The sequence below is a fragment of the Oncorhynchus masou genome, unplaced genomic scaffold (assembly GCF_036934945.1).
Source record: "Oncorhynchus masou masou isolate Uvic2021 unplaced genomic scaffold, UVic_Omas_1.1 unplaced_scaffold_651, whole genome shotgun sequence".
Taxonomy (NCBI): Eukaryota; Metazoa; Chordata; class Actinopteri; order Salmoniformes; family Salmonidae; genus Oncorhynchus; species Oncorhynchus masou.
This window is the reverse complement of record NW_027012949.1, coordinates 62,525-72,500: the sequence shown is the minus strand read 5'-3', so window position 1 is coordinate 72,500 and position 9,976 is coordinate 62,525. Positions and strand designations below refer to the sequence as shown.

The 9,976-nt window shown below is 50.1% G+C and overlaps 1 pseudogene; it reads left to right on the top strand.

The window, feature by feature from the left end:
• Nucleotides 1-3,627, top strand: part of LOC135536690 (rab11 family-interacting protein 4A-like) — a 191,199-nt pseudogene extending 187,572 nt beyond the window's left edge.
• The last annotated feature ends 6,349 nt before the right edge of the window (nt 3,628-9,976 follow it).

Below are 9,976 nucleotides of genomic sequence, written 5' to 3'. Positions count from 1 at the left end.
TCACTCCCTCACTCGCTCCACCCTTTCCCTCCCTCCTCCCTCCCTCTTTCCACCCTCTTCCCTCCCTCCTCCCTCCCTCTCTCTACTTTCTTCCCTCCTTCCCTCCCTCCCTCTCTCTCTCTCCCTCCCTCTCTCTCCCTCCATCACTCCCTCACTCGCTCCACCCTCTTCCCTCCTCCCTCCCTCCCTCTCTCTCCACCCCCCCCCTCCCTCTCTCTCCACCCTACAGGAGAACTTTAAGCTGCGGGACCAGAACGATGACCTGAACAGTCAGATCCTCAGTCTGAGTCTGTATGAAGCTAAGAACCTGTTTGCCTGCCACACCAAGGCCCAGTCACTGGCTGCTGAGATAGACAACGCTTCTAGGGACGAGGTGAGAGGGTCTGACTGTGGGGTGGAGTGGGGTGGGGTAGAGTGGGGTGGGGTGGGGTAGGGTAGAGTGGGGTAGAGTGGGGTAGGGTAGAGTGGGGTAGGGTAGAGTGGGGTGGAGTCAGTCTGAGTCTGTATGAAGCTGAGAACCTGTTTGCCTGCCACACCAAGGCCCAGTCACTGGCTGCTGAGATAGACAACGCTTCTAGGGACGAGGTGAGAGGGTCTGACTGTGGGGTAGAGTGGGGTGGGGTAGAGTGGAGTGGGGTAGAGTGGAGTAGGGTAGAGTAGGGTAGAGTGGGGTAGAGTGGAGTAGGGTAGAGTGGAGTGGGGTAGGGTAGAGTGGAGTAGGGTAGAGTGGAGTAGGGTAGAGTGGAGTAGGGTAGAGTGGGGTGGGGTAGAGTGGAGTAGGGTAGAGTGGGGTGGGGTAGAGTGGAGTAGGGTAGAGTGGCGTGGGGTAGAGTGGGGTGGGGTAGAGTGGAGTAGGGTAGAGTGGGGTGGGGTAGAGTGGGGTAGAGTGGAGTAGGGTAGAGTGGAGTAGGGTAGAGTGGAGTAGGGTGGGGTAGAGTGGGGTGGGGTAGAGTGGAGTAGGGTAGAGTGGGGTGGAGTAGGGTAGAGTGGGGTGGAGTAGGGTAGAGTGGAGTAGGGTAGAGTGGAGTAGGGTAGAGTGGAGTGGGGTAGAGTGGGGTGGGGTAGAGTGGGGTGGGGTAGAGTGGGGTAGGGTAGAGTGGGGTGGGGTAGAGTGGGGTAGGGTAGAGTGGAGTAGGGTGGAGTGGGGTGGAGTGGAGTAGGGTGGAGTGGGGTAGGGTAGAGTGGGGTAGGGTAGAGTGGGGTAGGGTAGAGTGGGGTAGGGTAGAGTGGGGTAGGGTAGAGTGGGGTAGGGTAGAGTGGGGTGGAGTGGAGTGGGGTGGAGTAGGGTGGAGTGGAGTGGGGTAGAGTAGGGTAGGGTAGAGTGGGGTGGAGTGGAGTGGAGTGGGGTGGAGTGGAGTGGGGTAGAGTGGGGTAGGGTAGAGTGGGGTAGGGTAGAGTGGAGTGGGGTGGAGTAGGGTAGGGTGGAGTGGGGTAGGGTGGAGTGGGGTAGGGTAGAGTGGAGTGGGGTAGGGTGGGGTGGGGTAGAGTGGAGTGGGGTAGGGTAGAGTGGAGTGGGGTAGGGTAGTGTGGGGTGGGGTAGGGTAGAGTGGAGTGGGGTAGAATGGAGTGGGGTAGGGTAGAGTAGGGTGGGGTGGAGTGTGGTAGGGTGGAGTGGGGTGGGGTAGGGTGGAGTGGGGTAGAGTAGGGTGGGGTGGAGTGGGGTAGGGTAGGGTAGAGTGGAGTGGGGTAGAGTGGAGTGGGGTAGGGTAGAGTAGGGTGGGGTAGAGTAGGGTGGGGTAGAGTGGAGTGGGGTAGGGTAGGGTGGGGTAGAGTGGAGTAGGGTAGAGTAGGGTTGAGTGGAGTAGGGTAGAGTAGGGTAGGGTAGAGTGGAGAGGGGTAGAGTGGAGAGGGGTAGAGTGGAGAGGGGTAGAGTAGAGTGGAGTGGGGTAGGGTAGAGTGGAGTAGGGTAGAGTGGAGTAGGGTAGAGTAGGGTTGAGTGGAGTAGGGTAGAGTAGGGTAGGGTAGAGTGGAGAGGGGTAGAGTGGAGAGGGGTAGAGTGGAGTGGGGTAGGGTAGAGTGGAGTAGGGTAGAGTGGAGTGGGGTAGAGTGGGGTGGGGTAGAGTGGGGTAGAGTGGGGTGGGGTAGGGTAGAGTGGGGTGGGGTAGAGTGGGGTAGGGTAGAGTGGGGTGGGGTAGAGTGGGGTAGGGTAGAGTGGGGTGGAGTGGGGTAGAGTGGAGTAGGGTAGAGTGGGGTAGAGTGGGGTAGGGTAGAGTGGAGTAGGGTAGGGTAGAGTGGGGTACGGTAGAGTGGGGTGGAGTAGGGTGGAGTGGAGTGGGGTAGAGTGGAGTGGGGTAGAGTAGGGTAGGGTAGAGTGGGGTGGAGTGGGGTAGGGTAGAGTGGGGTAGGGTAGAGTGGAGTGGGGTGGAGTAGGGTAGGGTGGAGTGGGGTAGGGTGGAGTGGGGTAGGGTGGAGTGGGGTAGGGTGGAGTGGGGTAGGGTAGAGTGGAGTAGGGTAGAGTGGAGTGGGGTAGAGTGGAGTGGGGTAGGGTAGGGTGGGGTGGGGTAGGGTAGAGTGGAGTGGGGTAGAATGGAGTGGGGTAGGGTAGAGTAGGGTGGGGTGGAGTGTGGTAGGGTGGAGTGGGGTGGGGTAGGGTGGAGTGGGGTAGAGTGGGGTGGAGTGGGGTAGGGTAGGGTAGAGTGGAGTGGGGTAGAATGGAGTGGGGTAGGGTAGGGTAGAGTGGAGTGGGGTAGGGTAGAGTAGGGTGGGGTAGAGTAGGGTGGGGTAGGGTGGGGTAGAGTGGAGTGGGGTAGAGTAGGGTTGAGTGGAGTAGGGTAGAGTAGGGTAGAGTAGGGTAGAGTGGAGAGGGGTAGAGTGGAGAGGGGTAGAGTGGAGAGGGGTAGAGTGGAGTGGGGTAGAGTGGAGTAGAGTGGGGTAGAGTAGGGTAGAGTGGAGTGGGGTAGAGTGGAGTAGAGTGGGGTAGAGTAGGGTAGAGTGGAGTGGGGTAGAGTGGAGTGGGGTAGAGTGGAGTGGGGTAGAGTGGAGTAGAGTGGGGTAGAGTAGGGTAGAGTGGAGTGGGGTAGAGTGGAGTGGGGTAGAGTGGAGTGGGGTAGAGTGGAGTGGGGTAGGGTGGAGTGGGGTAGAGTGGAGTAGGGTGGAGTAGGGTAGAGTGGAGTGGGGTAGGGTGACATACAGAAGTCAGCAGGAGAGGGGATGGTTGAGCTACAGGCTCATGTCAGTCACTTTGTGTCAAAGGTAATTTTATTTGTTTTAAAAAATCTCTCTTTTGATTGACATTCTCTCACGCTCTCTCTCTCTACCCCTTCCTACCCTTCCTACCTCCCTCCCTCCTGTCCTCCTCTCTCTCCCTCCCTCCCTCCCATCTCCCTCCTATCCTCCTCCCTCTCCCTGTTCCCTCCCTCTCCCTGTTCCCTCCCTCCCTCCTGTCCTCCTCCTCCTCCCTCCCTCCCTCCCTCCTGTCCTCCTCCTCCTCCCTCGTCTCCTCTAGTTGGTGGATGCTCTGAAGGAGCAGGAGTGTGTTAACCTCCGTCTTAGACAGTATATGGATAAAATCATCCTGGCAATTCTGGACCACAACCCCTCTATCCTGGAGATCAAGAGTAACAGTTAAACACACAACCCCTCTATCCTGGAGATCAAGAGTAACAGTTAAACACACAACCCCTCTATCCTGGAGATCAAGAGTAACAGTTAAACACACAACCCCTCTATCCTGGAGATCAAGAGTAACAGTTAAACACACAACCCCTCTAACCTGGAGATCAAGAGTAACAGTTAAACACACAACCCCTCTAACCTGGAGATCAAGAGTAACAGTTAAACACACAACCCCTCTATCCTGGAGATCAAGAGTAACAGTTAAACACACAACCCCTCTATCCTGGAGATCAAGAGTAACAGTTAAACACACAACCCCTCTATCCTGGAGATCAAGAGTAACAGTTAAACACACAACCCCTCTATCCTGGAGATCAAGAGTAACAGTTAAACACACAACCCCTCTATCCTGGAGATCAAGAGTAACAGTTAAACACACAACCCCTCTATCCTGGAGATCAAGAGTAACAGTTAAACACACAACCCCTCTATCCTGGAGATCAAGAGTAACAGTTAAACACACAACCCCTCTATCCTGGAGATCAAGAGTAACAGTTAAACACACAACCCCTCTATCCTGGAGATCAAGAGTAACAGTTAAACACACAACCCCTCTATCCTGGAGATCAAGAGTTAAACACACAACCCCTCTATCCTGGAGATCAAGAGTAACAGTTAAACACACAACCCCTCTATCCTGGAGATCAAGAGTAACAGTTAAACACACAACCCCTCTATCCTGGAGATCAAGAGTTAAACACACAACCCCTCTATCCTGGAGATCAAGAGTAACAGTTAAACACACAACCCCTCTATCCTGGAGATCAAGAGTAACAGTTAAACACACACACACACACTTCCACGCCTGGTGATGGGACAGAACTTAAAACAACAGACACTCAAAACAACTGACAGCTGTCCTTGGTTTACAGCTGAAACTCGCCGTCTACTCTATCTGTCAATCAACTGTTAGATGTCCCGCCTCCTATATCTATCCCACCAATGATGAACTGTTATTATGTTGCCAAGAAGAGAAACTGTGGTACAGAATGACACTATCCGGAGACTAGCGGCATTATGATGGAGTTCACTTCATGATGATGATGATAATAAGTTAGGTTGACACACACTCTCCCTCTGGGTTCACGAGCTCCGGGATGACCGTCCATTAGCCTGCAACGATGTCATCATTTACTACTGATTTAACAATGGGACCGGAGCGCGCCACTTTTGATTGGCTAACTGAGCTGTTCGATCACGTTCAAAAGTGGGTAAAGGTCGTGGGTGAGCGGACGAGGACGTAACAGATAGCGTGGGTGGGTTAAGACAAGGGATTTTAAGATTCCGTCGGGTTAAGATCTGATAGCTTGGTAGAGATGGGAGTCGTTGGTCATATTATGGTCCGTTCGGATGTTTGATGCCTGGATCCAGTATCAATCAACCGTGAGGTGTGCAACGGGGACCAAGGGTGTGTCTCAATAGTCACTTCCTCTTCTTTGTCTTCTCTTTCCTCTACACTGACAGGACAGGTGAAAGATGCTCCACTCAGATGTTTCCTTTCACCTGTCCTGTCTTCTCTGATCAGTGCAAATCAAGGAAAGGAAAGTAAAGGAGATGAGGCCACTTCAGACCACTGAGACTCACCCCTCCCTCCCTCCCTCCCTCCCTCCCTCCCTCCCTCCCTCCCTCCCTCCCTCCCTCCCTCCCTCCCTCCCTCCCTCCCTCCCTCCCTCCCTCCCTCCCTCCCTCCCTCCCTCCCTCCCTCCCTCCCCCCCCCCCCCCCTCCCTCCCTCCCTCCTGTCCTCCCTCCCTCCTGTCCTCCCTCCCTCCCTCCCTCCCTCCCTCCCTCCCTCCCTCCCTCCCTCCCTCCCTCCCTCCCCCTCCCTCCCTCCCTCCCTCCCTCCCTCCCTCCCTCCTGTCCTCCCCCCCCCTCCCTCCCTCCCTCCTGTCCTCCCTCCCTCTCTCCCTCCCTCCCTCCTGTCCTCCCTCCCTCTCTCCCTCCTGTCCTCCTGTCCTCCCTCCCTCTCTCCCTCCTGTCCTCCCTCCCTCTCTCCCTCCTGTCCTCCCTCCCTCTCTCCCTCCTGTCCTCTTCCCTCCCTCTCCCCCTCCTGTCCTCCTCCCTCCCTCTCCCTCCTGTCCTCCTCCCTCTCCCTCATGTCAGTCAAGGAAAGGAAAGGAAAGTAAGGAGATGAGGCCACTTCAGACCACTGAGACTCACCCCAAGTTGAGTCTCCACGCTGATTCCTCTGGTCGGGAGGACGCGAAGATTATACCTTCTGATTCTATGATCCAGTTACTCTCTGGGTGTGAAGGTTATAACTTGTTATGAAGTGTCATGGCCTGTCATAAGCATTTAAGACAGGCGTCGTACTGGTGTCATAGCGTTGTTTATAGGCTTAACGATGCATAGTGAACAAAGTGTTAATAATAATGACACCCTATTCCCTATATAGTGCACTACTTTGGACCAGGGCCCAATGATACCCTGTTCCCTGTATAGTGCACTACTTTGGACCAGGGCCCAATGATACCCTGGTCCCTATATAGTGCACTACTTTGGACCAGGGCCCATTGATACCCTGTTCCCTATATAGTGCACTACTTTGGACCAGGGCCCAATGATACCTTATTCCCTATATAGTGCACTACATTTGACCAGCGCCCATAGGGATTAGGGTGCCATTGGGGATGCATAGACAGTGTCGGTAATACCAGCAGTATAACCAGCTTGATGTGCTGTGTAGTAGTGTATAATCACCGTGCACAGAGTTATGTGTCGCTGTAGAAGATGAGCGTAGTAGGGAAACACATTGTATTACGGTCCTCATGTAATTCTACACTGGAAACATTGGGTCCTGTTCAATAGGGATACATTGTTTTAAAACTGAGTCGAACGGTACAAGTTCCTACCTGAACTTGTCCAATAAGAACAAATGTTTTTGTTTTCCGTTGCTAAACGTTTTTGCTATGGTGTGCCCGAATAGTGAACACGACCCCACCCAGGACTTTGAAAAAGGCCAACAAGATGTATCAAGGTGGTCGTTATTTAGGGGAGAAACCGAACGTTCCACTGAAGTCCAAATGTTCACTCAGTCATGCCAAGATGAGGGAGACGAGGTGAAAACGTTACCTAAAGTGGAAGTTAGGATTTGCCTCTAAGAGAATAAGTAACATGAGTCGTTAGGACAAATGTCTATAAAGGTGAAATGTTTATTTTTCATACAGATCTATAAAATGATAAACGCTGTGGACTTTTTAAGTTCGGACGGTCTTTTGATCAGACTGGAATTGAGGGTAAGGGAGATGTCAGAGCATTGGGGGTGAGATCTGTCCATTTATGGAGAACAACATGGTAGTCACTGTAATCAATGAATCGCCACGACGATAATCCTAGGATCTAGGGTGTATGTAGAGAGGGGGGGGGGCTCATATATAGAGTGTATAGGTTCTGTAATACCTATAGATGGAGAGAGCTCTTTTCTGTGTATGTCATGATTGTACTGTGCCACACACACACACCCACCACAGTAGCTTGTTGAATCCACTGTACTGTAGATGGATACTTGTTGAATCCACTGTACTGTAGATGGATACTTGTTGAATCCACTGTACTGTAGATGGATAGATAGCCACGACTTCAGGTCATTGATTTCACCTCGTTAATAACTGTGTCTCTAAAGAAGAGTCTGTGTAGACAGTCGGTGTGATGTCACACTAACACTAGTTTTGCTTCGTTGCACAAATTATACTAATGAGCTGTTTTTTCATGGTTTCTCATGGTTTCTCATGGGTTTCACATGGTTTTTCATGGTTTCTCATGGGTTTCTCATGGTTTCTCATGGTTTTTCATGGTTTCTCATGGGTTTCTCATGGTTCTTCATGGTTTCTTCATGGTTTCTTCATGGGTTGCTCATGGGTTTTTCATGGTTTCTTCATGGGTTTCTCATGGTTTCTTCATGGTTTCTTCATGGGTTGCTCATGGGTTTCTCATGTTTTCTCGTGGGTTTCTCATGGTTTCTCATGGTTTCTCATGGTTTCTCATGGTTTCTCATGGTTTTTCATGGTTTCTCATGGTTTTTCATGGTTTCTCATGGTTTCTCATGGTTTTTCATGGTTTCTCATGGTTTCTCATGGTTTTTCATGGTTTCTCATGGTTTCTCATGGTTTTTCATGGTTTTTCATGGTTTCTCATGGTTTCTCATGGTTTCTCATGGTTTCTCATGGTTTCTCATGTTTTTTCATGGGTTGCTCATGGGTTTCTCATGGTTTCTCATGGGTTTCTCATGTTTTTTCATGGTTTCTTCATGGGTTGCTCATGGGTTTCTCATGGTTTCTCATGGTTTTTCATGGTTTCTCATCTCTTCTCTTTCTTATTTTTCTTTGTGCCTTTTGTAAATGACCAATGAGGTGTCACCATTTAGATTCAAGGTTATTTTTCTCGTCATGTTGTTTAGTTTGTCCGTTGGTCATCGTGAGTGAGCTTTTTATATCAGTTTGCTTTTCCAACACGTCGTCGTAGCATTTTTCATACGTTGTAAAGTTTCTACAGGATCTAGTTACAGTTTGTATTGATGTGCCACTGACTCATCCAACCTCTAATAACTAGTATTTTATACAGTTAAAAAAAAAAAAAAAAAAGGAGTTCTATCCTAGAGATGATATTCTGTGTGACCTGGAAATGTATAGCACATGTTAATGACGTTGTCGTAGCGACTGTGTTTACTATAGGATGCCGATCCTTGGACGGATAAACAACATCCTATAGGCTGAGTCTGGAACTAGGTAATTAGAATCATTCTAATTCTGTGTGACTGAAAACAGCCAAGGCTTGAAAAACACAAATCCCATGGTTGAATACTGTGAATCTCTGGCCCTGATTTGAGTGCTTTAACAATGCATCCTACCATCATCTTCTCCTTGAGGTAATGTAATCGCTGATTCGGAAGGGATTGGATAAGTGAATGCATGTTTGCCATCATGTTTACACCTGTCTTAACTTTGTCAGATCAGTGATGACTTCGAGCGATTGAGGAGGATGCATCTGTGAGGTATTTGAACAGGCTTTCGATAGAGATATCGTGATGTGTTCACCTCACGCTAAAGATCGCTGATGTTGTTCTGCTCATGTACTGTAGGTCTGACAGGGACTTATAGGATGTTGTACAAACTTGAAAATGTAAATAAAATGAATTTGCTTTGGCATGACCAAGGACTGAGTGGCTCTGGTGTGTTTTTTTTATTACACTTTACAATGTCTTATTGAAGTTAAATGTAGACCTGTTTTTATGAATGTTACGAGTTGGATGCTAAATGTATGACGTTGGAAATGCTGTACTTTGTCTCATTTCTGAATCAGCAGAGAATTAGTTCCTATAAAGCCCATAGGCAGTGTTTACATACTATCACATTTTTATATCAATGTTTTATTTTATTTTACCTTTATTTAACCAGGCAAGTCAGTTAAGAACAAATTCTTAATTTCAATGACGGCCTAGGAACAGTGGGTTAACTGCCTGTTCAGGGGCAGAACGACAGATTTGTACCTTGTCAGGGGTTTGAACTTGCAACATTCCAGTTACTAGTCCAACGCTCTAACCACGAGGCTTCCTGCCGCCTCTACACTCTAACCACTAGGTTACCCTGCCGCCTCCACACTCTAACCACTAGGCTACCCTGCTGCCTCTACACTCTAACCACTAGGCTACCTGCCGCCTCTACACTCTAACCACTAGGCTACCCTGCCGCCTCTACACTCTAACCACTAGGCTACCCTGCCGCCTCTACACTCTAACCACTAGGCTACCCTGCTGCCTCTACACTCTAACCACTAGGCTACCTGCCGCCTCTACACTCTAACCACTAGGCTACCCTGCCGCCTCTACACTCTAACCACTAGGCTACCCTGCTGCCTCTACACTCTAACCACTAGGCTACCTGCCGCCTCTACACTCTAACCACTAGGCTACCCTGCTGCCTCTACACTCTAACCACTAGGCTACCCTGATTCAGACAGGGGGCTGGAACATACTAATCATGTGGACTGCAAACTGACCTCAAGAAGCCCAAACAGGTATAACACATGACTAAAACATCATAATTTCAAATCTTGCTTTATGTTTGTATTGGATCACATATCTCTCTATTATGCCTGGTAATACTTAGGAACAGATTTCCTAATATAAAGTCACTTGGAGCTGATTTGCTGGTGTTTTTGCAGTCTTTTATGTCCAACAATATTAAATAAGAAAATCAGAAAACCACCCGCGAGCCAAATTCCGCCGCCAATTGGGGGAATGTAGGCCGACCCTACACACCGTAAATAAACTGTCAGTCAATTGTCTTACTGAGAAACGCATGTCTGTTGGCCCCCCCTGCCGGATATCAGTGTCATTTACATGGCTGTTGTAATGCCATCCACAAC